Below are 8,228 nucleotides of genomic sequence, written 5' to 3' on the forward strand. Positions count from 1 at the left end.
TAGGAACACAAAGTGTTACATTCACAAGTCAGTATGAATATAGCAGTACAACTTTATGCCTCAGGTTTTGTGCCTGCATGATGAATCCTGAAACTCGCAGTTTACCAGGTGAAAATTCAGATACGTTATTTTGTTCCTCTTGATATTCTGAACTTTTCAAACTGTTAAATTGGCAATAATAAATTCTTTTAAATTTTGGGTTATTTAACAAGTTAGAAAAATACTGCATTTGGTCATTGTTAGCACATGGCAGCTGTGGCAATACTGGGTATAATTACGTTTAAATGGGATACTCTCAGGTAGGGTGGATTGAATTGTTTCCTCTCATTGATACCACACTAAAATCCATCATGTTATTGGTGGGTACTGGGATGCTTGGTGCTCTGTAAAATAATTTTTTGCTCATTTGGTTTTGTTCATATATTTGTGACATCATGGGTATTAGCTCCACTGAGCTTGCCAGCTTCCAATGTGAATAATTATATTTCGTTTAACTCCATTGCCCCAACATCTTTATTTTGCGTTCATTTTAGATGCTTATTGAACATCACCTATTCTATTTAAGTCTTCTTTATTTTTGTTTCATAGGTACATGGTGTGTTTGGATAGTGTGAAAACGCTTGCATAAAATCACAACCATTTTCACACTACTGAAACTTGAAGGCTTACAGGACATTTCACAGAATTGTGTATTTAAAACTGTAAGATATTACGGGCCAAATTTATTAGATCAATGGAAACAATCCTGCAATATGCTATGATTTACTTGGTAGTCGTACTTCTGAATGTAGGACCTGTTCATTTCTTTAATACATCCTATAGGGTTTTTTTTAAAGTAACAATATTATTTTTTTCAAGAACAGCAATCTACGTTTGTGAAATGTGTTTTCCATCAGTAACTAAGGGTGGAAGTTCTGCCATAAACTACTTGAATGGGACGTGAGCATCTTGAAGAGAGTGACCTATCATGATATAATACACTTAGAAGAGATGTTAGAGACCAAAGGTAAGATTTCATTAATAGCTGCACTGGTGTCAGTAGACTGAAAAACAAACAAACAAAAGAACCATCTGTGTTCCATGGTAACTCATCGTATATCTTATTTAACAATTTTGTAATTTGACACAAATCTTACAGCTCTTGACCAAAACATTGTGGAAATATTTATATTTTATTTTCCTCTAAATTCCTGCTAAGCCTACTAAGAAATATAAACTAGCAGTTCAACAGAGGACAAAACCAGTTTATGTCAAGGGAAATACCTGACTAAGCCTGCTTTGTTTGCTGGTCTCTGATAGGCAGAGACAATTACTACAGCCTAGGTTTTCATTTCTTCCTTCTTGCAATTCTCATAACTTTTTTTTTTTTTCTTTTTCCTATCCTATTCGGAACTATTGCAACAATAATTAAATATGATCACCATGAAAATTACAGGGTTGTTTCTTTCCTCTGCTTGTTTTGCTGCACTGCTCTATAAGGAAAGTGGTCCTCTTGTGTGTCCGTAGCATTTCTGACAAGGGGAAACATCAGCCGATAAGCAGTATTTCCATTTTCTATAGATGTCTGTTGTTTTAGTAATTGTTATAAAGCCAAAGAATGGTGGAAATCTTATTGCTGAGGTTAAATTACTACTATTCTGTCTTTAACTTACTGTATTACTTGTTGGAAAGGTGTTATTGCTGAGCTGAACAGAAAAGATCTCAGGACTTTATAATGACAGCACCATATTATAAATATTGCAGTAACACATGTAAAATAATATTTGCTGTTAGCTGTAAGGGCTTTTTGGGGAGTATTGAATTGGTCAGAAGTCTCATTTCAGTAAGGTATTATAGTTTTCATTCCTAGTTGCTGAAAAGTTGCATTTTGTATTTTTTCAAATGCTGGTATCTTCTTAGGCTTTCTGTAAAAGCCATTGATGATGCATTGAATGGAAGAGGCTTTACACTAAATCCATACTTAGTCCTTCTTTTGAAATAATAGTATTTTTATACATTTTTAAAATGTGTGTGTTTTGAAAGCTTGAGAGTTTGTTGTAATAAGCACTGGCAATATTTGTGGCAGGTCAATTGTTTTTTGCCTTCCGTTCATAAAATACTAAGTGCATTGGGGTTCTAGGTCATCACTGCAGCTGGAGCACTGCTATTAATTATACATAGTGTTATTACATTAAAAGAAACTAAACTCAGAAATAACAAAATCATTACATTATCGCTTTATTAATATTAGCAGATGTATCTTGTAATGGAGCTGTGTGAGGATGGAGAACTTAAAAACCATTCTTTGTAGTAAAGGACATTTTATAGAAAATGAGACAAGGCACATCATTCAGAATCTTGCTTCAGCAATGGTGTTATCTTCACAAAAACGGTAATTAAGTTCCTCTGTCTCTCCCATATCTTCATTGATTTTGAGTGTTCATACATTTAACAACATTTACAGATTGCTACTCTTATCTATTATTTATTTCACAGTATAAGGACAGTCCAGTAAAAAAAAGTAGAATATACTACATGAATGCTTTTTTAGAACTTTATTTTTCTTACAGATGCAATAACTGCTACCATTTTTCTTTTCTTTCTCTTTGTGTACCAGCTATGGAGAATAACACGTATTATTATTTCCTAACTTGCAACTGCTTTGCATTATAACATTAACTTAGTTTAGTTGTTAAGTGTATAGTCTATTACAGCAGGTAAAAAAGCAGGGTGGACTGTTTCTGATACTTCTTAACAGTATGTGTTGCATTTAGGATTCCGTAAACACCAGCATTTTCATCCACCACACAGAAGCATTACAATTCTGCACAGTCCACAACAGAGTTAACCTATCCAGCCAAAAATTTAGAACTGGTAAATAGTGTAGGATTGTGAATAATTCTGGAGTTTTTTACACAGAAATTATTAATCTCTGTGTTACAGCATACTACTTCTAGGAATCCTTCTTTTACCTTTTTTTTTCCATAGAGATATACGGCATTATGCAATGGTGCCTTATTTAGAGCCTTGTTTCTTCTGTGTACTCATTGGAAGGGCAAAAACATCTTCTAGTTTTGGATATGAAAATAAAGTGCAGGTATGAAAATATGTGCAAATTTGATAATTACACAAGATAAACCCTACTTTTTTTTTAGATGATGTCAGGTGATCTACTGATATTAAAGACTGAACCAATATGAACTTTTTCCTTTATTACAGGATTGTGGGGAGGAACGAGATTTGAAAATTTGGAATACTTATATGACTCCCTGGATGAAATGGGAAAGATGCTCTTGGTTAGGCTTCCAGTAGTTCAGAGTAAAATGCACTGAAATTGCTTAAAGAAATTACTCAGTCGAAAGAGTTTAAAACATTTCTGTCAGAATATCTTCACTGCAACTGATAACGTTTTATTTCTTACTCTCTCTCAGCAGATATTGTTCACAGAGTTCTAAAACTGGAAAACATTTAGTTAAAAGCAGTGACATTGATGAAGCAAATGAAATGAAATTAAACATAAAGGTAAGACGACAATTGGAGCAGTTCTGCTTCAAGAACTGGTTTTAATATCCAGGTATTACTGGGAGACCTGACTTTGATACCTATTAGCAGCTTTTGAAATGAGCTACTAAATGGTGTTATTAGGGAAAAAAAATCATTTTGGAAGCTAAGTACCACTGCTGAAAAAGGCTTTTTTTTTTTTTTTTTTTAAAATAAGTATATTTCTAGGTCAATTTAAAAAAAAATTCCTTAAAGTAACCGTACCTTGTTCATCCAGATCTACATTAGCGTAGTCCCAAGCCATTAGTTACAGGAAACCAGCAGGTGCTGTGAGATGCAGTTAATTTTTAAATTAGGAATATTGTCAATTTAATGTAAATCTGTTAGTAATTTAGAAAAAAAGCCTATTTAGACTGTGCCGTTGATTGAAATATAAATATATTATAGGATTCTTTTTATATTACTAACTATTTACTACCTAAACACAATGTGCCATATGCTTACATATTCCTTTTATTGAAAAAAATACTTTGATGCTTAATAAATCACATGCTGATTATCCATTGCTGATTTGCTGTTTTAGTAGTAGTTACTGTGAAAATGTAGGGCTTCTAAAATAACCTTGTAGAACTGAATTATTGGGTCATGAATGTACTACCTTGGTTAGAAAAGTCCATGTTGAGAGCATTTCAGACACTGAAGAGTGTGGGCAACTTGGTAATTCATGGTGGGAGAAATCCAGGGTGCAGAACTCTGTTTGCTGTGTTTCTTAGAGCCTTTGTACTTTTATATAATATTATACTTGTTTTAAGAAGCATAATTTTGGATTTCCCTATATCCTTCCGTTTGGGGCAGTTTGTACCTTTCTTCCTGCAAATGCTAGAGGTAGGCAAGACATTGATATAAATCTTCTGGTTTGTCAGCTGGCTTTCCATCCTTGTAGTCAGTTCACCACTTCCACCAGTGGAAACCATCACGGCCAGCTGTTCTTGTTTCATGGCCTTGTTTTATATATCCATTTGGAACAGCAACTATCACACTCTATCATCTCTCCTTCAAGGTGCAAGCATCTTTCCTGGCCTCCATCCTGTGAATAAGAATGGATCTTTCTGCATTTTCCTTGTTCTCCTGATTTTAGAGAAGAATAACTCCTGAATAACTTTGATGGAAGAAGCAGAAAACAAGAAAGCAAACCCCAAAGCTGGTATGGATAGCAGCAATAAAAGTGGCTACAGGAAAGGAGAGGTCCATCACACAGTGTGGAATAGATAAACAGCTGAGAAGAACATTTATCTGTTTCAGAGTTTTCAGGCTTGAGGCAGGCGATGTTAAACGTGAGGCTCAGGTTCACACTCTCCTGATTTTGGCTATGAGAAATAGTCTTCCTGAATCTTTAAGACTTTATGGTTTGGGGCAGGACATGCAGGGAGAATTATGGGAGAAATACAGACACAGATTTCTCCTGGTGAAAAAACAGAGATTCTTCCGTACGACACGCTAGTGCACAGCACAAGTGCATACTGGCATGGGGTTAGATGATGTTTTGTTTATGTAAGTATAGACAGACCTTCAGTTTCGAGCCACCTGTAGGTATCGGGACATTCCTTCCCAAACTCAGAGATACTGACAACTTCAGATATATGTATTGTCTCACAGACTTTGAGATAAAAAGTGTAAAAATATACTGAAGAAATTGGCTTCTCCACATAAATATTACAGCTGAATAAGGTTTTACTATCAGGATAAACCCCCACCTAATAAAAAAAAAATGAAATCAGCATTTCTTTGCACCCTTTGAAATGCTTTCCCACATGAGGGATGAAGTCAAAGCCCAAGGGATGGGTCCTAACTGCTTCCGTTTTTTTTCAGCAAAAAAGACAGAGTTTAAGTAATTTTTTATAAGGAAAGGTGACTCTCCAAAAGGAAACAATCGGGTTTCTAGTTTGCTGTTTGTGGGTATGTGCAGTATTATACCTGTATGGAAGATGTTGTGACTGATTTTTTTTTTATTTTTTTCTTGTTTTGAATATCAGAGCTCCTCATGGTTTTGTCACATGGGAAAGGAAAGGGAAGAAGGAATTGAGTTTAGGTAATAAAGCCTATTCTAGGACACCCAAAATGCCTGCAAGGAGGTACTAGAGAATAGGAGCTGCTACCCTCCACCCCCCCACACCCCACCACCATTTTTTTCCTCATTAACAACAAAGGTACAGTGGCTGAATTGTAATATCCTGGAATAACAAAATACGAAATTTGTGACCAAACCTCACTTATTTCATCATGGTGTACAGCATGACTCTAATATTTTAAGTCAATTTTTCTTACTTCCAGGGCTTTGATGTTGTGCTGCTTATGGCATGACAATTATTTGAAAGACACAGACTTTTAGCTTTGTCTCCTTACAGCTAACTTTTAGAGGCACCCATAATTTGGCCCCATTTCACTTCACTTTCATTTCACTAATCTCTCTAATACATGGTGTGTAAAGTGGCGAGGAGGCAGAGTGCAATAATCTTATTCCTTCATAATGTGTTAACTAACGTAAACTTGGGGAAGTAGTTTTCACTCATAGACACCAGTAAAACAAAGAGGAGCAGCTAAGTGTTCTTTTTGGTTTTGTTTTTTTACCCGTCCCCCCCAAAAAAAACCCAAACCAAACCCAAAACCCAAACCAAACACCAAACCACAACCCCTAGCTTTGTAGTTAAAACTTTGCCCACTGTAAAGATTTTTTTTTTTTTTTTTTTTTTTTTTGAGGGTTGGGAGAGGGTGGACACACAAATGTCTGTTTTGGTGAATTCCAGGATTATAACTGGACAAGAGAGAAGTTTCTAAATGTGGGTATGTTCTCTCTCTCTCTTAATTTGTTCACTCTACTTCTATACAGAATAAAATTAATTTGGTTCAATTTAAACCAAATCTACAGTAACACTCTCTGGTTTTAGTTAACATTTTCTAGCCATCATCTCCTGCTTTAATGTTGGAGCTGGTGGTCTACTCTGATGTCTGGTTCAGACCAGGAGAACAACAAATAGAAAACTGCCTCCAGGACGTGACATTTGCATTTTGCATTCTCTTTTTCTTAAAGACCAGCTTGAGAGACAGTGGAATCCATATCAGTCTAACGGACAAGCACAAATGCATTTGTGCAATATAATATGAGATGCAAATTTCAGTGGGCCAAAGCTGCGGACCCACTGAGTGGTTGGCCCTGAAACACGGCCCTGAAACACTGCCCTGAAGGTGGAGGGGGAAGGTCCGCTGCTTAATTGGGTTTGGAGCCATGCCAAGGATCATCTCTGGTGAAGACCGTGGAGGCACATTTCCAGCCATTCGTCTTTCCTGCTGTACATGTCCCAACAGCTGCGAGGAGGAACAGACCCACCAAGAGCACGCTGTAGCCATCGGTTGAGTTCTCCATGTTCATGTGACAGTTTAGGTTTTCACTTAGGTTCTTAACAAGCAGCACTCTGATTTATCAGCAGCTGGGTTTTATTTATCTTGACCTCTAAGCTCTGTCGCTGTCCCTCCTCGCCCACAGCACTGTAGCGTCTCCACCATCAGACTGCTGTAGCTGGGCTTTCCAACCTGCGTTACTCACAGAGAAGGTGAAGTGGTCAGCAGGGATTTGGCCTGGGTCCTTGCAGGACACTTAGTTTAATGTGCGCTTGAATGTCAAGGAAAAAACTGTTACATTAAAAAAACACTTAGACAGTGGAACAAATTGTCCAGCAAAGTAATTACAAGACAAATGTTAGTGGTGTTTGGCACAAACTTGCTTATCTTAATGAAAGAATAGGGGAGGAAGAGACTGAAGATCATTATATGAAAGTCTCATTTTTAATGTTTTTTCTCTGACTTCAGCATTTTGACTACAAACAGTAAGTTCTGCACTCAACAAAAGCACTAAAAAAGTCCACCTTTATTGCTAGCTTTAATACTGCATTTTTTTTCTACTAGGTGGCTGGCTTTGGTTTAGCTGTACAACAGACCGGTTTAGCTGTACAACAGACAGTACAGCATGTTTCGGTCTATCTGTGGGACTCCTATATACATGGGTAAGTTCAGCGCTCCGTTCTTTTTAAGAGCTACAACTCGCTAGATTCCTTCCAGATCACAAAGAGTCATACGACCTCTAAGCCCCTTCTTTTCCTTCTTTTATTTTCCCACAGGAATTGTCGTACTAGCTTAAACCGCCTGTATGTCTAATCTCGTACAATTATCTCTGAGACCCAAAGCATCAGCTTCAGAGAAACGTGGAGCTATAACTGATAACAACCTTTTAGTGGGGCTCATCAGATCTTATGCAGCTGCGGTGGAATAAATTCTCCATCATTATAAGAATTTACATTTCATATGCGTTTTCCATTACATAAATGTGAATGTTCATAGTATCTGTTTCTGATGTGTCCATTTTACTAAGGTATAGCTTCTATGTAGCAGTGAATTCCACAGATTAACACTGTGTTTGTTCACAGTATGGTGCAACTGTTGGATCCTTGGCAGACGGCTCGCACTGTCTCTCTTGTGGTCTGTCAGAGATCAGGCCTTCTCCCGAGGATCTGGAGCGGACAGGTTGCAACAGGTATCGATAGGTATCAGGGCAAGGCAGCTGGCAAAATCCTGATACTTGCTGGTGTTTTAAACATGCTTACTACTTGTTACATATATGAAAAAAAATAGTGAATTTATGTGGCTTGTCCATGTGCACTCCACTCTACATGCCTTTCAGTTTCTTTTGGCTAGTG

Source organism: Mycteria americana, chromosome 5 (assembly GCF_035582795.1).
Source record: "Mycteria americana isolate JAX WOST 10 ecotype Jacksonville Zoo and Gardens chromosome 5, USCA_MyAme_1.0, whole genome shotgun sequence".
Lineage (NCBI taxonomy): Eukaryota > Metazoa > Chordata > Aves > Ciconiiformes > Ciconiidae > Mycteria > Mycteria americana.